The 27399-nt window shown below is 42.0% G+C and overlaps 1 pseudogene; it reads right to left on the reverse strand.

The window, feature by feature from the left end:
* Positions 1-9780: 9780 nt before the first annotated feature.
* The window catches only part of LOC111956888 (hippocampus abundant transcript 1 protein-like), a 44742-nt pseudogene continuing 27123 nt past the window's right edge, over positions 9781-27399 (reverse strand).

Consider the following 27399-nt stretch of genomic DNA (forward strand, 5'->3'; position numbering starts at 1 on the left):
CATTTGCGCTTTAGAAATCCTTTTTCATTTGCACCTTTAAAATACATAATTTTTCATTTGCGCCTTAGAAATAAAACCTTTTTCATTTTCACGGTAGAAATAAATCATTTTTCATTTGCGCCTTAGAAGTATAAACACTTCTGTAAAGATGCACTTGTTAAAACATGTTACTCTCTTAACCTTGCCAGACAATTATCAGACCCATTGTAACAGAGAGTTGTGTGACCAAGAGCTCAGGGAAACGGAGACCTCTGCTTATGTGTTGATTTGCGATATCGGGATCGACGGACAACATCTGTACCCAATGTCATTAAATTCACCATTTATTCATATTGAATATCACATGGAAGAGATCCAGAATATTTTATCTGGAGATTTTCCTTTGAAAGAATTTGAAGTAACTGTAAACTTTGACAACTGTCTGTGCTGTGCCAATGTATCTTCTTTCAGCTCACCAACCATCCACCCATTCTGATGACTAAATTAGACTAGATGATTTCAGACCCCGTACCGTCCACCCATTCTGATGACTAATTAGACTAGATGATTTCAGACCCCGTACCGTCCACAGCCATTCGTGACTTAATTAGACTAGATGATTTCAGACCCCGTACCGCCACCCATTCCGATGACTAATTAGACTAGATGATTTCAGACCCCGTACCGTCCACCCATTCCGATGACTAATTAGACTAGATGATTTCAGACCCCGTACCGTCCACCCATTCGATGACTAATTAGACTAGATGATTTAGACCCGTACCGTCCACCCATTCTGATGACTAATTAGACTAGATGATTTCAGACCCCGTACCGTCCATCCATTCTGATGACTAATTAGACTAGATGATTTCAGACCCGTACCGTCCACCCATTCTGATGACTAATTAGACTAGATGATTTCAGACCCCGTACCGTCCACCCATTCTGATGACTAATTAGACTAGATGATTTCAGACCCCGTACCGTCCACCATTCTGATGACTAATTAGACTAGATGATTTCAGACCCGTACCGTCCACCCATTCTGATGACTAATTAGACTAGATGATTTCAGACCCCGTACCGTCCACCCATTCTGATGATAATTAGACTAGATGATTTCAGACCCCGTACCGTCCACCCATTCGATGACTAATTAGAAGATGATATCAGACCCGTACCGTCCACCATTCTGATGACTAATTAGACTAGATGATTTCAGACCCGTACCGTCCACCCATTCTGATGACTAATTAGACTAGATGATTTCAGACCCGTACCGTCACCCATTCTGATGACTAATTAGACTAGATGATTTCAGACCCCGTACCGTCCACCTTCTGATGACTAATTAGACTAGATAATTTCAGACCCCGTACCGTCCACCCATTCTGATGACTAATTAGACTAGATGATTTCAGACCCGTACCGTCACCCATTCTGATGACTAATTAACTAGATGATTTCAGACCCGTACCGTCCACCCATTCTGATGACTAATTAGACTAGATGATTTCAGACTTGATTGAATTCCATATCATATACAGATCCAGACAGACTCAGGTTGCCTCCAAATGGCACCCTATTCCCGAGACAGCGCACTACTACCCATAGGGCTCTGATCAAACGTAGTGCACTACTACCCAAAGGGCTCTGATCAAACGTAGTGCACTACTACCCATAGGGCTCTGATCAAACGTAGTGCACTACTACCCATAGGACTCTGATCAAACGTAGTGCACTACTACGCAAAGGGCTCTGATCAAACGTAGTGCACTACTACCCATAGGACTCTGATCAAACTAGTGCACTACTACCCATGGACTCTGATCAAACGTAGTGCACTACTACCCAAAGGCTTCTGATCAAACGTAGTGCACTACTACCCATAGGGCTCTGATCAACGTAGTGCACTCCTACCCATAGGATCTGATAAACGTAGTGCACTACTACCCATAGGACTCTGATCAAACGTAGTGCACTACTACCCATAGGACTCTGATCAAACGTAGTGCACTACTACCCATAGGATCTGATCAAACGTAGTGCACTACTCCCCATAGGACTCTGATCAAACGTAGTGCCTACTAACATAGGGCTTGATCAAACGTGTGGACTACTACCCAAATAAGGACTTCTGATCAAACGTAGTGCACTATGATGTGAATAGGGTGCCGTTTTTTGATGAAGCAACCTCAGTCCATCATCATAGAGTATGAAGGCCTAAATGAGGCCAATGACAGAATTAAGGCTAAGACTCTTACTAGTATCCATCTCAGAGACTCCCTTCAAGTCCACGTTACCGCCACATACCATACCACCTGCTGCTGTAGATAGCAGACAGTCCTATCAGGCTGCCGTGCCTACGTCGGCATTGCATACTGATATGCTAGGTGTGTTTGTGGACATACCACCCCAGACACCCTGGTATACCAGAAGAGAATAATCCTCAACATGTAGAGGATAAAAGGCCACTCAAAGAGATACTGGTCACCTCAGGTGTGACAAACTCTAAACCCAGATTGTCCCTYAACAACCCTACGGAGGCTTGGGTTTGTTTCATCAACTGTCATTTTCACTAAACCACTTAGTACTGTCGTAAACGGTAAATGTGTCGGATGTGTGTTTTTGCATTTAGTTGCACTATTTCCCCTCATGCTATTTAATCATTTTATTGATATGCCACACCTGTCAGGTGGATGGATTATCTTGGGAAAGGAGAAATGCTCACTAACAGGGATGTAAACATATTTGTGCACAAAATTWGAGAAATAAGCTTTTTGTGCTTATGAAACATTTCTGGGATCTTTTATTTCAGCTCAAGAAACATGGTACCAACACTTTACATGTTGCGTTTATATTTTTGTTCAGTGTACATATTATCCATGGCATTTTGAATGCACAGTGATACCGTGACGAGATCCTGAGGCCCATTGTCATACCATTCATCCACCGTTATCACCTCATGTTTCAGCATGATAATACACAGCCCCATGTCACAAGGATCTGTACACAATTCCTGGATGCTGAAAATGTCCCAGTTCTTCCATGGCCTGCATACTCACCAGACATGTCACCCATTGAGCATGTTTGGGATGCTCTGGATCAATGTTTACGACAGCGTGTTCTAGTTCCCGCCAATATCCAACAACTTCGCACAGCCATTGAAGAGGAGTGGGACAACATTCGACAATCAACAGCCTGATCAACTCTATGTGAAGGAGATGTGTCGCGCTGCATAAGGCAAATGGTGGTCACACCAGATACTGACTGGTTTTCTGATCCACGCCCCTACTTTTTTTTTTAATGGTACTGTATATCTGTGACCAACAGATGCATACCTGTATTCCCAGTCATGTGAAATCCATAAATTAGGACCTAATTTATTTATTACAATTGACTGATTTCTTTATATGAACTATAACAGTGAAATCATTGAAATTTTTGCATGTTGTGTTTGTATTTTTATTCAGTATAGTAAGACAAAAATAATGGGGTTCCAAAAAATGTTCAGTTGCCAGGACAACAATTTCTATCTAGACACCGTTGCCTTAGAGCACACAAAGAGCTATACCCACGTTGGTCTTAACATCAGCACCACAGAAACCTTACAATCTGAGAGGCAAGACGTTTCTTCTACACTATCAAAAGGAACATAACATTTGACATCCCAATTAGGATCTGGCTAAAAAAATACTTCAAATCAGTTATATAACCAATTGCCGCTATGGTTGTGAGGTCTGGGGTCCACTCACCAACCAATAATTCACAAAATGGGACAAACACCAAATTGAGACTAATTTATGCAGAACTCTGCAAAAACATCCCCTGTGTACAATGTAAAACTMAAAATAATGCATGCAAAGTAGAATTAGGGTGAAACACGCTAATGATCAAAATCCAGAAAAGAGACGTTAAATTCTACTGCCACCTAAAAGGAAGCGACTCCCAATCATTCCATAATAAAGCCATCACCTACAGACAGATGAACCTGGAGAGGAGTCCCCCTTCGCCAGCTGGTACTGAGGCTCTGTTTACAAACACAAACAGACCCCACAGAGCCCCAGGACAGTAATACAATTAGACCCAGCCAAATCATGAGAAAACAAGAAAATAGTTGAGATTTGAGCACTAAATGCATCAGGGCATCACATGCATAGGCTTAGGCATCCACTGTGTGATATTAATATATATATATACATACACACACATACAGTTCACGTCGGAAGTTTACATACACTTAGGTTGGAATCATTAAAACTCGTTTTTCAACCACTCCACAAATTTCTTGTTAACAAACTAAAGTTTTGGCAAGACAGTTAGGACATCTACTTTGTGCATGACACAGATTATTTCACTTATGTTTCACTGTATCACAATTCCAGTGGATCAGACGTTTACATACACTAAGTTGACTGTGCCTTTAAACGGCTTGGAAAATTCCAGAAAATGATGTCATGGCTTTAGAAGCTTCTGATAGGCTAATTGACATCATTTAAGTCAATTGGAGGTGTACCTGTGGATGTATTTCAAGGCCTACCTTCAAACTCAGTGCCTCTTTCCTTGACATCATGGGAAAATCAAAAGAAATCAGCCAAGAAATTCTGGTTCATCCTGGGGCCTTTCAAATGCTTGAAGGTACACGTTCATCTGTACAAAAATAGTAGCAAGTATAAACACTAAGGACCGCAGCCGCAGCTTCACACCACTCAGGAAGACGCGCTCTGTTCCTAGAGATGAACGTACTTTGGTGCGAAAAGTGCAAATCAATCCAGAACACATCAAAGGACCTTGTGAAATGCTGGAGGAAACAGGTTAAAAGTATCTATACCACAATAAAACGAGTCCCATATCTACATAACCTGAAAGGCGCTCAGGAAGGAAAGCCACTGCTCCAAAACCTCCATTAAAAAGCCAGACTACGGTTAGCAACTGTAAATACTTTTTGAGATATGTCCTCTGGTTTGATGAAAACAAAATAGAACTGTTTGGGCCAAAGTGACCATCGTTATGTTTGGAGGAAAAAGGGGGATGCTTGCAAGCCGAAGACACACTCCCAACGTGAAGCACGGGGGTGGCAGCATCATGTTGTGGGGGTGTTTTGCTGCAGGAGGGACTGGTGACATCACAAAATAGATGGCATCATGACGGAGGAAAAGTATGTGGATATCTTGGAAACATCTCAAGACACCAGTCAGGAAGTTAAAGCTTGGCCGCAAATGGGTCTTCCAAATGGAACCTGACCCCAAGCATACTTCCAAAGTTGGGGCAAAATGGCTTAAGGACAACAACGTCAGGTATTGGAGTGGCATCACAAAGCCCTGACCTCAATCCCATAGAAAATTTGTGGGCAGAACTGAAAGCGTGTGCGAGCTGGAGGCATACAAACCTGACTCAGTTACACCAGTTCTGTCAGGAGGAATGGGCCAAAATTCACCCAACTTATTGTGGGAAGCTTGTGGAGGGCTACCCGAAATGTTTGACCCAAGTTAACAATTTAAAAGGCAATGTCACAAATACTAATTGAGTGTATGTAAACTTCTGACCCTGGGAATGTGATGAAATAAATAAAGCTCAATAAATAATTATCTTTATTCTGACATTTCACATTCTTAAAATAAAGTGGTGATCCTAACTGACCTAAAACAGGGAATGTTTACTAGGATTAAATGTCAGGAATTGTGAAAAACTGAGTTTAAATGTATTTGGCTAATGTGTATGTAAACTTCGACTTCAACTGTGTATACACACACACACACAACACACACACACACACACACACACACACACACACACACACAGTACAGTCAAAAGTTTGGACACACCTATCCATTCAAGTTTTGTTTTTCTTTTTACCATTTTCTACATTGTAGAATAGTGAAGACATCAAAACTATAATAACACATTTGAAATCATGTAGTAACCATAAAAAAGTGTTAAAATCAAAATATATTATATATTTGAGATTCTTCAAAGTAGCCACCTTTGCCTTGATGACAAACTTGAAAATGTTCGCTGCTCTGGCACCCCAATGGTGGAACAAACCTCTCACGACGCAGGTCAGCGGAGTCAATACCACCTTCGGAGACCCTGAAACCCCACCTCTTAAGGAATACCTAGGATAGGATAAAGTAATCCTTCTAACCCCTTAAAAGAGTTAGATGCACTATTGTAAAGTGGTTGTTCCACTGGATATCATAAGGTGAATGCACCAATGTTGTAAGTCGCTCTGGATAAGAGCGCCTGCTAAATGATAAATGTAATGTATATGACAGCTTTAACCAGCTTGGCATTCTCTCAACGCTTCACGAGGTAGTCACTGGAATAATTTCAATTTAACAGCATGCCTTCTTAAAAAGTTCATTTGTGGAATTTCTTTCCTTCTTAATGCGTTTGAGCCAATCAGTTGCGTTGTGACGTACATATACGGTTCCTTCGGAAAGTATTCACTTTTACCACATATTGTTTGTTACAGCCTTATTCTAAAATGTATCAAATAGTTGTTTCCCTCAATCTACACACAAAGCAAAACTGAAATATCACATTTACTTTAGTATTCAGACCTTTTACTCAGTTGTTGTTAAAGACCCTTTGGTAGCGATTACAGCAGAGTCTTCTTGGGTATGACGCTACAAGCTCAGCACACCTGTATTTGTGGAGTTTCTCCCATTCTTCTCTGCAGATTCTCTCAAGCTGTTAGGTTGGATGGGGAGCATTGCTGCACAGTTATTTTCAGGTCTTTCCAGAGATGTTTGATCGGGTTCAAGTCAGGGCTCTGGCTGGGCCACTTAAGAACATTTAGAGACTTATCCCGAAGCCATTCCTGCGTTGTCTTGGCTGTGTGCTTAGGGTCATTGTCCTGAAGGAAGGTGAACCTTAGGACCTCAGACTGGGGCTGAGCGCTCTGGAGCAGGTTTTCATCAAGGATCTCTCTCTGTACTTTGCTACGATAATCTTTGCCTCGATCCTGACTAGTCTCCCAGTCCCTGCCGCTGAAAAACATCCCCAGAGCATGATGCTGCCATCACCATGCTTCACCGTAGGGATGGTGCCAGGTTTCCTCCAGAGGTGACGCTTGGTATTCAGGCCAAAGAGTTCAATCTTGGTTTCATCAGAYGAGAGAATCTTGTTTTTCATGGTCTGAGAATCTTCAGGTGTCATTTGGCAAACTCCAAGCGGGCTGTCATGTGCATTTTACTGAGGAGTGGCTTCTATCTGGCCACTCTACCATAAAGGCCTGATTGGTGGAGTGCTGCAGAGATGGTTGTCCTTCTGGAAGGTTCTCCCATCTCCACAGAGGAACTCTCAAGCTCGGTCAGAGTGACCATTGGGTTCTTGGTCACCTCCCTGACCAAGGCTCTTCTCCCCCAGTTGATCAGTTTGGCCGGGCAGCCAGCTCTAGGAAGAGTCTTGGTGGTTCCAAACTTCTTCCATTGAAGAATGATGGAGGTCACTGTGTTCTTGGAGACCTGCAATGCTGCAGAAATGTTTTGGTACCCTTCCCCAGATCTGAGCTCTACGGACAATTCCTTTGACCTCATGGCTTGGTTTTTGCTCTGACATGCACTGTCAACTGTGGGACCTTATATAGACAGGTGTGTGCCTTTCCTGTCCAATCAATTGAATTTCCCACAGATGGACTCCAATCAAGTTGTAGAATCATCTCAAGGATGATCAATGGAAACAGGATGCACCTGAGCTCAATTTCAAGTCTCATAGCAAAGGTTCTGAATACATATGTAAATAAAGTATTTCTGTTTTTATTTTTAATACATTTGCAAATTGCTTTGTCATTATGGGGTATTGTGTGTAGATTGCTGATTATATTTTTTGAATCAATTTTCTTGAATAAGGCTGTAACGCAACAAAATGTGGAAAAAGTCAAAGGGGTCTGAATACTTTCTGAATGCACAGTTTATGTGTATGTATGTATATACACAAAGAGAAGTTTAGGCCTAGCGAGAGAGAGAGAAACACGGAGACATGCGGGCGGCATGCTACCACTCTGACATGCATTTCTTTATCCTTCCCCGATAGGCTACTGAGTACAGATATAGGYGTCTGGGATGCTAACTCATACATTTTTCTATCGTAATATTTTGTATTATATTGTCAGATTATAGGAGTAACTCTGGTAGGCCTAAAACATGCTTCCTCACCTCAAGTTACACCCCCCCCCCCCATCTTCCCACGGTTACGCCTGACCACTGTGACTGACCCCAAATTAAGAAAAGCTTCGACTATGTACAGACTCAGTGACCATAGTCTTGCTTTTGAGCGAGGCCACCATAGGCTGTCGAGGGAAGACAGGCTGTGCGCCCACTGCCCACAAAATGAGGTAGAAACTGAGCTGTACTTCCTAAGCTCCTGCCAAATGTGACCCCATTACAGACACATRTTTCTGTTAATTTATTTTCCCTTTCATACTTAAACTATTTGTACATTGTTACAACACTAGACAATATTATAACAATAGAAATGCCTATTCTTTTGAAACTGTTAATTTCTTGTTATTTMATTTGGTTTTTTTTCCCTCTCCCTCTCATAGACTCAATGAGAGAATGTTAGAGGTTAGTTTCTCCACCTCGCACTGCTGCCACCTTGTGGCTTAACTTGTTTATTACTAATACAGGACAGTGCGTGAAAGGATAGGGCAGGACAATTCTGATTCATGTTATGGCTCGGACCATGCAGCTACAAAATGTATTTAAAATGAGGACTGGTGAACTGCATGGCACACAGTTTGTTCTTCCAATGTTCAGCCGTCGTCTAGAGACTGGGTGAGCGTGCACACTCCCAAATTCTCTCTGGTCAGGTCACATGACCCTAATGACACCGATTGTCAACGTCCACATTTTGACAGACCGTCATGAAATGTTGCTTTAAGTAGATAGTATGTGATGCATAGGATGTGATGGTCTTGGAGGGCTGCTACATTATCTCTACGTAAACGTTTAGAATTGCACGAAATTAAGTAAAACGGGAAAGGGGGGGGGGGGCAGACCCGTTTATCAACTGCAGCCCCTCATGACGAGTTCAGATTTTTTGTGGCTCTTACCGGCATCAAAATTGCCCATCCCTGATGTAGGCTATACCCTCACTCTATCTGCGAGCTGCTAGAGCTCACATACGTACCAGTACCAGAGTGGGCACACTTACTATATAACGCAACATTTGTGGTGACATTACCAGCAGTCGAGTAGGAAACCCATTTAACTTGTAGTTTTTAATTCGGCACACTGGAATTAAATCACAAAAGTAATTTTTATACGCACCGTTTCATCACACATAGCCTTTAATCCGCAATAAATCAATTTGTTGGAAACATCCTCTGGTGGGAAAACCTGCAGATTGTTTTTATGCAGATTTTTGAATATTCGCATGAAAATCTGTGGCCAATTGGAAGGAAAGCTACAGACTAAACATTCCTACTAACCGTTTAGATTAAAAAGGGCTCCATCAGTGGTTTCTGAATAATCTCGTAGTGGGAGGGAGGAGGTGCTTTGAAAACAAGAACATCCTCACATTACTACCATAGTAAAATAATTTAACACAAATGAAGAACAGAACGTTCTGTGTTTGTTCTGTCCGCTGAAGCCTGGGTGGTGTTCAGTGGGCATAACATGTAATAAAGCCTGAAACGGAATACAGAGAGGTACAATCTTAGTCCAATAATATATATTTTTTCCCATTGCAAAAACGTTTTGCTACGATGTGCACTAATAAACACGACCACGTTTCCAGGTCATGTTTTTACATGTAGCCTACTGTATGTGGCAAAAGACAAAAAGTCAAAACTCAATGTACAATAAATCTTTAATAAATACTTTGCCATTAGATTCCCATGTTTACATGCTATTATTATGATGATCATCCTCCACCGGTCCAGTCACAGAGGGGAGGCTCAGCTCAGGCCACATCGGACTACAAAACAGGAGCGGCCCACAGAACCAAGGTCAGTATGAGAAATATATACTGAACAAAAATGTATAACGCAACATGTAAAGTGTTGGTCCCATGTTCCATGAGCTGAAATAAAAGATCCCAGAAATATTCCATACGCACAAAAAACKAATTTCTCTCAAATGTGTTTCCATCCCTGTTAGTGAGCATTTCTCCTTTGCCAAGTTATCCATCCAACTGAGGGGTCAACATTGTGAACAGAGTGCCCCATGGTGGCGGTGGGGTTATGGTATGAGCGGGCATAAACTACAGACAACGAACACAATTGCATTTTTTCGATGGCAATTTTAATGCACAGAGATACCGCGACGAGATCCTGAGGGCCATTGTTCTGCCATTCATCCACCACCATCACCTCCATGTTTCAGCATGATAAGGTATCTGTGACAAACAGATGCATATATCTGTATTCCCAGTCATTTGAAATCCATAAATTAGGGCATCATTTATTTATTTCAATTGACTGATTTCCTTAAATGATCTGTAACTCAGTAAAATCTTTGAAACTGTTGCGTTTATATTTTTGTTCAGTATAGTTGCTCCACACTACTGTAGCAAATCAGACCGGTAGGATCCCATCTCCTTTTAAGTTAACATASGCACTGAGTTTACAAAACATTAGGAACACCTCTTTCCTTGACAGAAGGACCAGGTGAAAACTATGATCCCTTATTGATGTCACTTGTTAAATCCACTTCAATCAGTGTAGATGAAGGGGAGGAGACAGGTTAAAGAAGGATTTTTAAGCCTCGAGATCATTGAGACATGGATCGTGTCTGTGTGCCATTCAGAGGGTGAATGGGCAAGACAAAAGATTTAAGCGTCTTAGAACAGGGTATGGTAGTAGGTGCCAGGCGCACCGGTTTGTGTCAAGAACTGCAACACTGCTGTTTTTTTTTAATACTCAGTCTCCCGTGTGTATCAGAATGGTCCAACACCCAAGGACATCCAGCCAACTTGACAACTGTAGGAAGCATTGGAGTCAATATGGGTCAGTATCCCTGTGAAACGCTCTCAACACCTTGTAGAGTCCACGCCCTGATCAAATGAGGCTGTTCTAAGGGCAAAAAGGGGACCAACTCAATATTAGGAAGGTTTTCCTAATGTTTTGCGCACACACACGTCAAGTAAACAAATGTTTGTACATTTACTGAAATACATGTTTGAACTGTAAATGTGTTGTGGCTGGTGAAGAATCAATTGTAATAATTCATGTAGGATCTTAGTCATTGGCTTTACTGTCCTTAAGTGTGTTGTTGGTCCAATTCAATATTTTCTGAGCATTGGCATATCTATTCCCTATGTGGTGTACTACTTTTGACCAGGGCCCATAGTGTGTCAGTTAGGACACACAGGTAGAACAGAAAATCAGAGTTAATGGCCTCACTGCTAACCCAGTTGAAATTACAAATAGTATGTTTGGTTGGCATAACAACATGTATTGCTTAGAACATTAAATTATGCTAGTGATGTCATCTATTGATAACATTTAAACAAAATTAACAGCTTATTGTTAAATTGAACTGACCATTGAGAAATTCGTTTTTTAAATGCAAAGCTGAACATTCAATAAATCCCCAAAATGTTGAAGAAATCCACAACTAAAAACATTGGAACATCTAAGTGTTAAAAGCTTTAAAAAAAAATTAAGTAGTCAAACAAATTAACAAAAACAAACAAGATTGTGATCATGAAAAAAAAGGAAACTATGACATATATATTATATTACTATCATGCACACGCACCCTCACACATAAGGAGGGCTCTGTTGCGGAAAGACTGATACATGTTTGATAGTGTCTTGATGCTGTATTGTTTGTCCTTCATGTTCTAATACTTTAATGTTACCCCTTCCTTGTGTTTTTTGTCATAAATAATAATAACATTTTTTTTTAAATGGCACAAAAAAAGTTAATTTGACTAAAAAGAAATTCTGAAAATGTCCAACATTTTGACACCAATCAGTTCTATTTGGTTATTTCAATGCACTTGAGGCTCATTTACAAAACAAAAAAATATTGTTTCAAAAGTACAACAGCAAAGATTTACAGTAGTATCTGCAACACCTTTGCAGTCAGACATGGGAGCTAAAACCACATTTGCAGTCTTGTCTAATGCCACACAACATTTAACCTTTACTATCCTACCGCAGAACAACAAATGATATGAATTTTTACTGAACCTAATAATATTACCACAGACCGTTTTATTAACAATATCAGTGCTCACATTGATACCAACATTACAGATAAGGAAACTTATTCACTAAGTATCTTAGAGTAGGAGTGGCTGATCTTGGATCAGGTTGTCCCCCGACCATATAATCATATTCACTATGATCGAACAGGCAACACTGATCCTAGATCAGCACTCAAGACACTTTGTTAATAAAGAACCAGAAACCGTCTATGGTAAAGTTGTTAACAGAACTACAGTCATGCCAGTCTGTGTGTTAACTACGGTTGTTAACAGAACTAAAGTCATGCCAGTCTGTGTGTTAACTACGGTTGTTAACAGAACTAAAGTCATGCCAGTCTGTGTTTACTTATGTTAACAACTGTAGTTAAGTCATGCCAGTCTGTGTTAACTACAGTTGTTAACAGAACTAAAGTCATGCCAGTCTGTGTTAACTACGGTTGTTAACAGAACTACAGTCATGCCAGTCTGTGTGTTAACTACGGTTGTGCCTAGATTCACATGGAAGAGGGTTGTGAGGAGTAGAATTAGAAAACAAGACTAAAATGACTTAAGGCTCCAATAGCAGCGAAAGCAACAATTACAGACCCACCTCAGACAACAGTCTTCATACAGGTTGTTGTAATATATTAAATATGAAGACAACATCACTTCCAAGGCAACCCTAGCCTTAAGTGATGAACACAGGAAACATACCCAAACCAAAAGGTCCTGTACTGTCTGTCTGCTAGTCTAATGGAACAAGACGACAGGAAGGTAAACATCGGAAAACTAAAGTGGTTTACACACAACTCAGCTAAATGTGATATTCAAATGGAATGGAGGTTGGTCAGTCAAATGCTAGGTTCAACTCCCTCTGGAAAAATCGTTAAAGGTTGATGTCTATTGTGCTGTCCCCATCTGGATGGGTAGTGGTTCTTAGATGGATCTTCAGAGGCTCTGAAGTTCTACAGTGTTTGCCTCCCAAATGGCACCCCCTTCCCTTTATAGTGCACCAGAGGCTGGTCAAAAGTAGTGCACTATAAAGGGAATGGGGGCCATTTTGGAGGCATACAGTAACTTCTCTCCCAGCGTTGGACACACACACACAGAGGAAGACCTGCTTTCTCGTCTGCCACATTAAGACAATAAAATCAGTCACAACAGAAGTTTGGTAGCTTGTAAACTGGCCAGCGGAACTGACTCTCTAAGGGAAAGAACAGTTGTTGTCAGAGTGGGTTGCTTGGCTACATTGGTTGCATCACAAACGGTACCCTATTCCCTAGTGGTCCCTGGTCAAAAGAAGTGCACTATATAGGGACTAGGGTGCCATTTTGGACGAATAATTCACACAGAGCTTAGTAACAGTTCAGATAACCTTGGACCTTCACGCCAACCAGATCCCGCCCATGTGGGACGGATGGGTGTGCTGCATAGCTCTCTGGGCAGGAACTCTACATCCACCTCCTTTATCCTCTTCCTGCTTCTCAAGACTCTCAGGGCAGAGATCAGCTCAACCAAGAGAGTCTCTCTCACTCGCACACACAACTCAGCTGCTTCAGATAAACCACAGCMCACGAGGTGTTCAGACAGACACACATCTTCCCTGCCCGAAGAAGAGGCCACTCATCTGGGTACATGTGTGAAAGTAATGGTTCACTTGTTTGGGCTCAGGGGGAGCAAGTGTGGAGTTTGTGCCCCCAGGCTGGCGTTATACACAGCTGCCACCCAGTAGCAGCTCCTTGCCCTCAGCCCCACTACTGGGAGGGCTGTGTGAGTGGCTCTGGGCCCCGTTGTTGTGTTTCTTGTAGCCTCCCGGCCGGACCCCCGGGCCACTGTGCTCTGGGATGAACAGGGCTACTAACAGAGAGAGCAGTACGGAGCACGCCCCGAACAGGAAGGGAGGGCCGGGGATGATGGAACTCTGGAGGAAGAGAGAGGGGGGGGCAGAGAAACTGATGATTAAATGGGGAGGGTCTTTGTGAAAAGGGGGATGTGTGTGTTTCAGCAAAGTGCCCACCAGCAGTTCCTTCAGTCAGATGTACAGTAGGTAGGAGATTATGAATGGAGAGTCTGAAGGCGGAGACCTCCATGTTCTTATAGGCGAGTGACGCCATGATATCAAAACGGTTGGATCTAAACAGTGTCTGAATATATACTCCTATACCGTTGTCTCTCAGTCCTGTCCCATACACTCCACCACGGTCTCACCTCGTCAGTGGGGTTGGCCGTGTGTGTGTGTGTGTGTGTGTGTGTGTCCTCTATCCTCAATGGTCTCACCTCATCAGCAGGGTTGGCCATGTTAGGTTTGGGTTCTTTCCCAGGGCTGTCTACAGCATCCAGATCAGTCAGCTCCACATGGAACAGGTAGAATATAAAGCCATAGAAGGCCGGGCCGAGTCCGTTACACAGACCACGGATACCTGTTATCACCCCCTGGACAACACCTAGGAGACGGATACAAAGCCATTCAATCAAGATGCACTTTCAGTTAGGGCTGGGTGGTCGACCCCATTTTACTAAATACCAGTATTGATGCATGGATCAGTTTGGGTTTTTACTTTGCATACCGCTATTTCAATGTTTGGTTGTTACATGTAAAATAAATGTAATAACTGAGTAAACAAACTCAAATGGTAATCGTCTGTTCCTACCAGCAGTAAGAGGGCGCTGACAGTCGTCTGTTCCTACCAGCAGTAAGAGGGCGCTGACAGTCGTCTGTTCCTACCAGCAGTAAGAGGGGCGCTGACAGTCGTTCTGTTCCACCAGAGTTAAGAGGGCGCTGACAGTCGTCTGTTCCTACCAGCAGTAAGAGGGCGCTGACAGTCGTCTGTTCCTACCAGCAGTAAGAGGGCGCTGACAGTAGACAACCGCTAATCAGCTAGCAAGAGCTTTGGGTGCACATTAACCTTTTCCATTAACAATGCCTGTGAACAGAACATCCCTGGTCATCCCTACTGCCTCTGATCTGGTAGACTCACTAAACGCACATGCTTCGTTTGTAAATGATGTCTCAACGTTGGAGTGCCATCTGGTTTGCTTAATATAAGGAATTTGAAATTAATTTCTAAATTTACTTTTGATACTTCAGTATATTTTAAACCAAATACTTTTACTCATGTAGAATTTTACTGGGTGACTTTTACTTGAGTCATTTTCCATTAAGGTATCTTTACTTTTACGCAAGTATGATTGTTGGGTACTTTTTCCACCACTGCCTGTGAGTTGTAACTAGTGGCATAGCACCCCAAAACATATACAGACATTAATTTGTGTTACGGTATTGAAAATCATACCATTGGTATTTCGAAATACCCTCGTATACGGTATAAACGGTACATCTTCCAAGCCGAGGAAGGACCACACAACATAGTGTCCCTCCAAGTTGACTTCGATATAATGGTTATCAACATGTGTGCGTAAAGGTGTTTCCACCTCTCATAATACCTTTTACACACACAAAAAAAGATACCATTTTGTCTAGCGTGTTTTGTTTTGTCAGCATTTGGAAAGTTAACAGACAAATTTGCTGTTTCCATCAGGCCTGTCGTGACATTTCTTTATCCGACATGTACTTTACCCGCATAAAAAAAAGTTGGATAGAAACATGTTTAGAGGAAAATAATAATTATGATAATGGAAAATTTGGTTGAAGTTTTATATTGAACAGTATAAAACAAAATCAGAAGAGAGCAAGCCTCATTGAAATCACTTATAATTTATGTGTTTCCACGAACTACTCAGAAAACATAGAACTTTTATTATTAGAAAAGAGAAAAAAAAAATATATATATATATATATATATATATATATATATATATATATATAGTCAAATACTGTCAAAAATGTTGCAATATGATATTTGGGGCATATCGCCCAGCCCAACTTTCCGCTACTGCGTTTCCCTATATAACTTTGACATTCACTACAATGGTCTTGAATATGTAATGTTGCAATCTTGAGAGCAAGTTTGAGACTAAACATTGTACATGATCTGGAATAAAACTTCAGATCTGAGAAAGAGGGGGTCAATTTATGATTGGGCAGTCTCATATTGAGGCTAATACCGTTTTTGGTAGCATTAGCTTACCCTGCTGGTCGGGGTCTGCGTTGCGGGACACGATGGCACTGACGGCTGGGAACGTGATGCTAGACATGGCTGCTACCGCTCCTGCTGCCCACATCATCCTGATGGGAGAGAGACAACACACACACACATCGTTACACACACACACACCTCGTCACACACTAGAGCCCTGCATAAGAGTTGAATTTTAAAGGCTGAGCCCTACCCATGCCCCGTGACATTCAGGCTCTACCATACCCAGGCCTGATTGTTTCTGCTAAATTTAAAGCCCGGCCCGAAACCACTTCCTCTGTTAGTAAATCCAGTAGGTGCCCTCTAGGTCTGTCACTCGCTCCCTGTGCGCAGGCAGCTCGCCCTGCATGCACTCTGCTAATGGCGGCTCTGGGTCTGTGAGTAGCCATAGCAACGGCTCCACTTGGCCTGCTCAATGAAGAGACATTGTTAGCTATTTTTAAAATCACTCATAACTGACAAAACTCAAGGAGCATTATTTTCTGCGAAATAATTTCTGCTGTTTTATATCTGACGAGGTTGAAGGACTTCTGACACCATGTTGTGATCTTAGTCAGATATGACTGTACTGTGCAGCAGAGCACGAGCAAATGGCTCCGCTTCAAAATGTTAGTGATCAATTTAGTGATAGAGTCCTGCCCGTAACCTAGATATTGATGAAAAACAGGCCCTACCCGTAACCCAGTTATTGATGAAAAACAGGCCCTACCCGTAACCCAGTTATTGATGAAAAACAGGCCCTACCCAGCCCTAATCACGATGTATAATGTTGGCGTCCGTCGGGCTTGGGTCAGGTAGCAGTCATCACACACACACGGTGGGAAATTAACTTTAGTCCACCAGGTACATTTAAAAGAAATCGTCCAGCCACTGATTGTTTTTAAATCAGCCAAAATATTTTCTGCCATTATTACACCCCAAAAAATATAGCGAATGAGCATGTATTACTAGTGTGAAGTAAATGGGGTATATTGCTTAATTTAAGGACCTGCTTAATTTAGGGACCTGGGTCTTTTAACCAATGCATGTTAAAATAAATAATTTAGATACAATAGTAAAACCAGATGAACAGTTCTACAACTGAACATCACTAATCAACAAAGTCCCTTCCCTGCCACAAAATGAGTGATAGGGCTAATGTATTACCCTAGTTCAGAGCTCTAAGCTGACAACGAGAAGATTTATCTTCTACCCCTTTTTCGCATTTTTTTTAACCAATTTTACCAATTGGTAGTTACAGTCTTCTCTCATCCCTGCAACTCCCGTACGGACTCGGGAGAGGCGAAAGTCGAGAGCCGTGCGTCCTCCGAAACACAACCCAACCAGCCACACTGCGTCTTTACACAATGCCCACTTAACCCGGAAGCCAGCCGCTCCAATGTGTCGGAGGAAACACTGTGCTCCTGGCGACCGTGTCAGGGAGCACTGCGCCCGGCCCGCCACAGGAGTTGCTAGTGTGCGATGGGACAAGGACGTCCCTGCCGGCCAAACCCTGGACGACGCTGGGACAATTGTGGGCCGCCCCATGGGTCTCCTGCTCGCGGCCAGCTGCGACAGAGCCTGGACTCAAACCCAGAAACTCGTGTGATGCAGTGCCTTAGACCACTGCGCCACTCAGGAGGCCCCTAGATGATGTGTTCTTAAGTAGAAATCTAGAAGCATTAAAGTATGAGTGTTTTAATGATAAGAAATTACTAAAGGTTAATGAATAAAAGTTATGCGCGATCCATGCTCAATCATTAGGTGAGACAAAAATGTTCAGATGCCCATTTAAAAGGAAAAATACTAAATCGTATCATTTACAGTGTATATTTTTCGTGAATACATTTTTAAATTTGTCGTTATCACAAGGTTGGTAGCAACATATGGATATCGTTTGTGGATATCTGTTGCAGCTCAAGTCTACTACAAAACCCCCAATGCAATGCTCTCTATGTGCTGGGTAGCTAGTTAGCAAACGTAGCTACACACTAGGGATGTGAAACATTTTGCTTGACATTTAAAAAAAACAGCCATTTATCAGTTCACAATGCAGAATAATGGTCCTATTACATATGTATGACCGCTAGGGCTGGGCAATTAAGTTGTATACAACTAGTGGGTCTAATCCTGGATGGTGATTGGTTAAAACCGCATTCCAGCCGGTGTCTATTCCACAAGTTACCACCGGCTAAAGATATGACTTCGAAATGCCTATTTACTCTGTTCTATCTCACTGCGCAATCCACTGTCATCAGCCCAGCCAGGCAATGTATAAACTTGATCTCCACTATAAAAAGCATCTAGACATTATCTCCCATTGCTTTTAGAGTAGCATTTGGTTTTCAACAGCGGAGATTTGTAGAAACCTTGCGGTCTGCCTCTGACATTTGCAACATCGTTTTAATATTCAAATTCAATCTCCAGCTGTCCAATAGTAATGAAAGTGTCAGGAGTTGGGAAGAAAGACAGGCAGGCAGCGTTTCTTAGCCAGTCGAAATCATGAATCAGCCGGCATAATTTTTTTGGATATATACAAAGAAATGTCAATAGAAAACAGGTCAAATTAAACTAAAACGTCATTGCAGCTTCAGTTTGAAATTACTGTGTTAGCTGTGTTGTTGCCTAGTTCCTCAGAACAACAGAGTCATAAGAGAGTACATTTTCTATGCCAAGTAAAATCGCGCTTCATTAGCTCATTGTTATGAATGTATCCAAATGAATGTCACTAGAAACTGCTTAAAAAAACACAAATGTAGCTACTTTGTTGTTATTCTGGCTGCACTGGCTGACGTGAATAAGTTAGCCGTAGTTGGCTAGCTAGCAAGCAAGGAATTAGAACTTAAGGCAATGTGAGCCAGTATGACAATGGAACATTTAGAATGAAMGCCTGGGTTGTGTCCATAAATACAGAACAAAAAAAACTGAACGACTGCGTCACGTCTGGCAACCGAACCAATAGAACGAACGACCAGCCGGCTTGGATAGCAACCTAAAATGTGCGTCGGGACAATATCTCGCTGAAGGATGAAATCGTATAAATAAATCCATCAAAATAATGTTTATGAAAATATTATGTCAATGTAATGTCAAACATTATTTGAATACGTTGGTAACCTGTTATAGAAGTGATAATGCCCTCGAAACCGATGTTTGGAGGATATATTGGCATGGTTTTGCGGCCCGAGACGAATCCTCCAAACACCGGCTTCGAGGGCATTTTAACTTAAACTTCTACCGCAACCCTTTACAGACATAGAACACAGCTACAGTAACATGTCCAGAGAGACAATTGAGAACTTTACAATTTAAAAAAAGTGCTGCATCAGTTCTGTACCTTTTCAGACAGTAGAACAAATGACCGTCATCAGCACCATCCCTCCTGTGTTCCAATGGCACGTTGTGTTAGCGAATCCAAGTTGATCATTTTAAAAAGGCTAATTGATCAGTAGAAACCCTTTTGCAATTAAGTTAGCGCAGCTGAAAACTGTTGTGCTGATTAAAGAAGCAATACAACTGGCCTTCTTTAGACTAGTTGAGTATCTGGAGCATGAGTATCTGTAGGTTCGATTACAGGCTCAAAATGGCCAGAAACAAACTACTTTCTTCTGAAACTCATCAGTCTATTCTTGATCTGAGAAATGAAGGCTATTCCATGCAAGAAATTGCCAAGAAACTTAAGATCTGATAAAACGCTGTGTACTACTCCGTTCACAGAACAGCGCAAACTGGCTCTAACCAGAATAGAAAGAGTGGGAAGCACCGGTGCACAACTGAGCAAGAGGACATGTACATTAAAGTGTCTAGTTTGAGAAACAGACGCCTCACAAGTCCTCAACTGGCAGCTTCATTAAATAGTACCCGCAAAACACCAGTCTCAACGTCAACAGTGAAGAGGCGACTCCAGGACGCTGGCCTTCTAGGCAGAGTTGCAAAGAAAAAGCCATATCTCAGACTGGCCAATAAAAATTAAACATTAAGATGGGCAAAAGAACACAGACACTGGACAGAAGATCTCTGCCTAGAAGGCCAGCATCCTGGAGTCGCCTCTTCACTGTTGACGTTGAGACTGGTGTTTTGCGGGTTCTATTTAATGAAGCTTGAGGACTTGTGAGGCATCCGTTTCTCAAACTAGACACTAATGTACTTGTTCAACCTGCAGATCGATGTGCCTCACAGAGTGGGGTCTGACATTTACAACGGTTACCATGCAATGCACCCTGGACTGAAGAGGCAGACAAATAGGAGAAATGTGTTAAGACCCTCTGTTAAATAAAAACACTTCGAGGTAGAAATATACAAAAAAAATATGATCAATGTCTCATTGGAGAGAAGACAACCTCTAGCATTATGACTTGGCCAGTATTGAAATCTGACATGTATGATCCTTCTTCTGCGTTCTTAAAGTCGTATTCCTATTAACTTCCAGTGTAGTGAGAGCGGCGTTATCGCAATGCTACGTCATACCAGACACATTTCTTCCTGCTGGAACAGCAATAGCTCAGATACACATAAAAACATGAAATGACCCCAGGAAGAAGAAAAAATAAATAAAATGTATTTTTATTTATTTATATTACAGTATGTTAGGGTCAGGGTGGAGGTCAGGGTTAGTTGTGACCAGTATGTTAGGGTCAGGGTGAAGGTCAGGGTTAGTTGTGACCAGTATGTCAGGGTTAGTGATAGTATATTAAAGGTAGTTAGTAATGACCATGGTTGTGATCTGAAGCCGTACCAGGGTTAGTATATTCGATAGTAGGTAGTTGGTACTGACCATGGTTGTGATCCGAAGCCATACCAGGGTTAGTATATTCGATAGTAGGTAGTTGTACTGACACTGGTTGTGATCCGAAGCCGTACCAGGGTTATATATTTCGATAGTAAGGTAGTTGGTACTGCCATGAGTTGTGATCCGAAGCCGTACCAGGGTTAGTATATTCGATGTAAGGTAGTTGGTACTGACCATGTGTTGTGATCGAAGCCGTACCAGGGTTAGTATATTCGATAGTAGGTAGTTGGTACTGACCATGGTTGTGATCTGAGCCATACCAGGGTTGTATATTCAATAGTAGGTAGTTGGTACTGACCATGGTTTGTGATCCGAAGCCATACCAGGGTTAGTATATTCAGATAGTAGGTAGTTGGTACTGACCATGGTTGTGATCGAAGCCATACCAGGGTTAGTATATTCGATAGTAGGTAGTTTGGTACTGACCATGGTTTGTGATCCGAAGCCATACCAGGGTTAGTATATTCGATAGTAGGTAGTTGGTACTGACCATGGTTTTGTGATCCGAAGCCGTACCACAGGCCAGCTGTAGAATCTGGAAGCCGGCCCAGTAGGATAGTGTTTCTTATTCCCTATGGAGCGCATCAGAATCCCCAGAACCATCGTCTGACAAAGGAACATAGCAGGTAGTCCAACAAAAATCAGCCAATCAGTACAGATATGTCACTCTGTCTTCTGGGACCTATTGCGAGGCAGAAATATCGATACTAAAAGTATTTTTAAAAAACACACGAGTGTCAAAAGTCACCAACCTGAGCAACAATGGAGAGGAAATGCCCACCACAGCTATGAAGGCAGCTACTGTCTCTGAACTGAACCTTTGTACCTGGGGGTGGGGAGATACAGGTTAGAGAGACCATGGGGGGGGTATTCATACAACCTGTTTGAAATAGGTCCACAGGGTTATTTTTACAGCTGGAAATTCACACAATACCATAAATGACAAAGTGAAAAACATGCTTTAGGGCATTTATTGAAAATCGAAATACAAAAAATTCAAATCGGACAATTAATTTCAACAACCTGAGTCAACATTGTTAGAATCACCTGTTGGCAGCAGTTACACTGAGTCTATCCTGCGGAACGTCTAAAGGGTTTTTTAATTGCGTCTTTTAAACACCTCTAGTACCTCTTTAAAAAAGAACGCCGATCTCAGTCCTCTTTAAAGCATACTCTGGGGTAAAAGCAAAATAACTTAGAGAACTCTGTTCTCTTTGTATTCACACTGCCCTTTCAAATGAGGACTATACTCTTTTGCCAGTTCMCTTCACCTATTTTGTGGCCTCAGTCCACTTTGCAATCACATTGCTACTTTTGGAACATTCACTCAATGCACTCTGGGTTTTAATAAAGTGAAGACAAACAATTCCATCAGAACGTGTTATCGTACAGCTAGATACAGTGTACTTACATTTCGGAAGCTAATAGATTGCATTTAGTTAAATCTGCAATGCGTAACGTTTTGGGTGACCTGACCAAATACACAGAAATGTGAGTTACAGATCAGTCACTCACTGAAAGCARGTCTAAGAAGCAGTAGATCTGTTCTATGTGCGCCATTTCTATGCTTCCGTTTCTGCATCTTTTACATTTGGTTTTGTACACCAGCTTCAAAACAGCTGAAAACACAATATTTTTGGTTATGGAAAATATATTTCACAGCGGTTTAAATGGTACAATGATTCTCTACACTATATTGCCTTGAAACTATGCGAAACATTAGATGTTTTGCAACCAGGAAATGACGGAGCGATTTCTGCAKAATGCACCTTGGAAAGATGACAATTAAAATCAGAATATAATATTAACATGTAAATATTAATTGGTAATAGAATAAATAGCAGAAGAATACTGAAGATTAAATAATGCTGTAATCCCCCCCCCCCCAAACATTATAGGCTACTGCCCCTTTAAGAGCTGAYGTTGATTTTGTACCCTGTGTTGTGACTAAATCTACACTATACAAACCCCACAATCAATAAACAGCTTATGAAGCGCTTTGCCTATAGATCACATATGGCAAACAAATAAATCTGAACATTGTGTCAGTACAAAACTCTACACACATTTTGTAATGGCATCCTTTGACAAACGCTAATCAATGTTCAAAAACAACACGTTTCTCTGCAAACATGCACATCATCTCTGTTTTGTGGCACCAATGTGAGGGGTATTGGCAGGGGAAAACGGTGTTGCAGTAGTCTAGTGTGTGGTGAAGAAAAAAAATGACAAGCGAACACTGGGAGCTTTGTGTTCACATTGTCCTAAAAAARGGAACCGGGTCCCGGAATCAAGCGAACTGAACTCGGACCAGCTCTCGGCCTCAGTTCGGTTTGATTCAGGGGCTCTTTTGAGGGGTCCGAGTTCCTTTGGAGTGTTCACACTGCACAAAGACTTAAGCGAACCGCACTGGGTTCACAACATTGTCTGAAAGTGACCAAGTGTGAAAACACTAAGAGCCTTGCACACCTGGATTGTACAATATTTGCATATTATTCTTTTAAAAATTCTTCAAGCTGTCAAGTTGGTTGTTGATCATTGCTAGACAGCCATTTAAGTCTTGCCATAGATTTTTCAAGMCGATTTAAGTCAAAACTATAACTAGGCCACTCAAGAACATTCAATGTCGTCTTGGTAAGCAACATCAGTGTGTGATATATATATGGTCTTGTGTTTAGGGTTATTTTCCTTCTGAAAGGTGAATTAATCTCGCAGTGTCTGGTGGAAAGCAGACTGAACCAGGTTTTCCTCTAGGATTTTGCTTAATACGGCGGCCAGGAGCAAAAACTCCCTATTAGTCGGGCCCAATGGAGAAAACCTGGGAGGACCAGTCTCCTTGGAGTTGCCATTCCTCTGAGGCTGTACCGGGTCAAGATAAGATTTCACCAGCGGCACCCAACCCGCTGGCGGCACCTTTTTTCGGCTGTCAGGAAGTGCATCCTGTGTCCCTTAGCTTAACTCCATTCTGTTTCTTTTTTATCCTGAAACTCCCCAGTCCTTAAAGATTACAAGCATACTCATAACATGATGCAGCCACCACTAGCTTGAAAACACGAAGAGTGGTATTCAGTGATGTGTTGTATTGGATTGCCCCAAACATAACACTTCGTATTYAAGACAACGTTTATTTCTTTCCCACAATTTTTTGCAGTTTTACTTTATTGCCTTGTTGCAAACAGGATACATATTTTAGCAATATTTKTACTCTGTACAGGCTTCCTTCTTTTCACTCTGTCATTTAGGTTAGTATTGTGGAGTAACTACAATGTTGTTGATGCATCCTCAGGTTTCTCCTATCACAGCCATTAAACACTTAACTGTTTTAAAGTCACCATTGGCCTCATGGTGAAATCCCTGAACAGTTTCCTTCCTTCTTCTCCGGCAACGGAGTTAGGAAGGACGCCTGTATCTTTGTAGTGACTGGGTGTATTGATACACCATCCAAGGTGTAATTAAGAACTTCACCATGCTCAAAGTGATATTATTAAATTTTTACCCATCTACCAATAGGTTCCCTTCCTTGTGAGACATTTGAAAACCTCCCTGGTCTTTGTGGTTGAATCTGTTTGAAATTCACTGTTCGAATGAGGGACCTTACAGATAATTGTATATGTACAGAGATGAGGTAGTCTTTCAAAGAAATCATGTTCAACACTACTGCACACAGTGAGTCCATGCAACCTGTAACTTGTTAAGCACATTGTTTTCCTCCTGAACTTATTYATTTAGACTTGCCATAAGGAATGGGTTGGATACTTATTGAATACTGGACCTATTGACTCCATATGTTTCAGCTTTTCATTTTTGGAAATCTTTCTAAAAACATAATTCCGCCATTTGACATTATTGGGTAGTTTGTAAGCCAGTGACACAAACATCTCAATTTAAACGCTTCTAAATTCAGGCTGTAACACAACATAGGAATAAGAGAAGGGGTGTGAATACTTTCTGAACGTAGTGTACATGTTAGCGTAGACGGACAAAAGGCTCACATACACAGACCCTGAATCCCTACCTCCTAGGCACTGTTGATTTTAGATTCAGGGAAAGGGCTAAAACTCCCCCCTCACTGGGAGATGCTTCCAGTTTTCACAAAAATAAATATTTCTATGTGGGCAGTGATACTAGTTTGCAAACAACGACTCGAATTGAGTTCCAACTGTCATAACACATTCAGCAGACAAACAACAACAGATAATTATATGACAAGTCTCTCCAGAAGAATTCTCTCCACATTCTTCACACTCCTCCTCACAACCTTGAACACACCAGAGAGAGGCTGTGACTGGTGTTTTGTTAACTACTGTAGTCCTTCAATAAAACACAAAGGGCCTTTTCAGTGTTTACTGGTAGTGGATCTGATTTGTCAGTCAGTCAGTGGTTTATGTCCCACATAGCACCCTAATTCCCTACATAGGGTTCTGGTCAAAAGTAGTGCACTATGGGCCCTGGTCAAAAGTAGTGCACTATGGGCCCTGGTCAAAAGTAGTGCACTATGGGCCCTGGTCAAAAGTAGTGCCACTATGTAGGGAATTAGGGTGCCATTCAGGACAGTGTGAGAGAATCAGACTGACCCAGGGGTCTAGACTAACTTTTTCCACTGGTGGCACTGGTGCTACCAACTATTTCAGTTGATTGCAGCAGCACATTTGGCTGCACACATTTTTTATGATATTGACCTGTCCCATAATGTACCTGTATTCCATACAGAACCAGGCTAACAAATGACTAGCCATCTTTAAAATATGTAGGCCCTTGCAGGGCTTGACACTCAGGTAAATTTGCCCGGAGCGGGGCCTCCCGAGTGGAGCAGTGGTCTAAGGCACTGCATAGCAATGCTGGCTGTGCCACTAGAGATTCTGGGTTCGAGTCCAAGCTCTGTCGCAGCCTGGACGCGACCCGGGAGACCCATGGGGCGGCGCACAATTGGTAAAGCGTTGTCCGGGTTAGGGGAGGGTTTGGCCAGCAGGGATGTCCTTGTCCCATCGCGTACTAGCGACTCCTGTGGCGGGCCGGGCGCAGTGCACACTGACACGGTCGCCAGGCGTACACTGGGCCAGCGCCAACTGAAAAGCTACTGGCCAGAATGAAAATCATCCAGGAAAGTGGCTGATGTGCGCATCATTTAAATGTCCTCTTTAAATTTATGGACTGAGCAATAGGACAGGTGGCTGGTGGACCCTTAATTGGGGAGGACAGGGATCATAGTCATGGTTGGAATGGAATTAACGGGATGGTATCAAACAAGTCAAATGTATTTATATAGCCCTTCTTACATCAGCTGATATATCAAAGTGCTGTACAGAAACCCAGCCTAAAAACCCCAAACAGCATGCAATGCAGGTGTTTCAATACCATTCCATTGCAGCCATTATTATGAGCAGTCCTCCCCTTAGCAGCCWCCTGTACTCCATACACAAATAACATTTTAACTTGACGATATCATATTTACAAATCAAATCTTATTGGTCACATACACATTTAGTAGATGTTATTGCTGGTGTAGTGAAATGCTTGTGTTCCTAGCTCCAACAATGCAGTAGTATCTAACAATTCACAACAATTAACAAATCTAAAAGTAAAAGAAAGGAATATATAAATATTATGAGTGGCTTTGACTAAAATACAGTAGAATTGAATACAGTATATACATATGAAATTAGTAAAACAGTATGTAAACGTTATTAAAGTGACCAGTGATTCCATGTCTATGTACAAAAGGGTAGCAGCCTCGAAGGTGCAGTCTTGAGTAACCAGGTGGTAGCCAGCTAGTGAGCTCTATATAACAGTCTAATGGCCTTGAGATAGAAGCTGTTTTTCAGGTGCACCATTCACATGGTGGTTGTCACTTGGTTGCCCCAAGTGAACAGACATTGGTTGGAGAGGGATGAAACACGCCCTTCTCTTCCCCAGTATAAAAGCCCCCGTGACCCAATTCACGTTAGACTAAGCAAACCCCAGCGTGCGCTGTGGTTGTGTATGGTTGAACAACTACTCTAACAAAATTTACATGAGACCAGATCACGTGGAGGTGACGATGAATTCCGACTAGACCAGCCAGAATACAGCATGAGCTGATTATGGCAACTTGGTATGAACTTCGAACTATTATTCACTAAAGAAGAAGTGATACATCCGAGACGTCGAGTTATCAGCTGCAGCTGTAAACGTACGTGGCCTAGGAAAGGACAGACAATCTCCGAAGATCGWCAGGGTACTTTAACGTATCCGCTCTACGATCAGAAAGATTCTTCAAAAGCGATCTCTGCTGGGCAAACCAGTCTTCCATATTCAACCCATTTATCGAAGAGCAGCTCAGAGTAAATATACATCTTTCCTTTTCTGAATGGGCAGTTATTGGAATGCATAAGATTGTCTTTACGGTAGCATAGCTTCAAGGTCCGATAGAGA

The sequence above is a fragment of the Salvelinus sp. IW2-2015 genome, linkage group LG32, assembly GCF_002910315.2.
Source record: "Salvelinus sp. IW2-2015 linkage group LG32, ASM291031v2, whole genome shotgun sequence".
NCBI classification, from domain to species: domain Eukaryota; kingdom Metazoa; phylum Chordata; class Actinopteri; order Salmoniformes; family Salmonidae; genus Salvelinus; species Salvelinus sp. IW2-2015.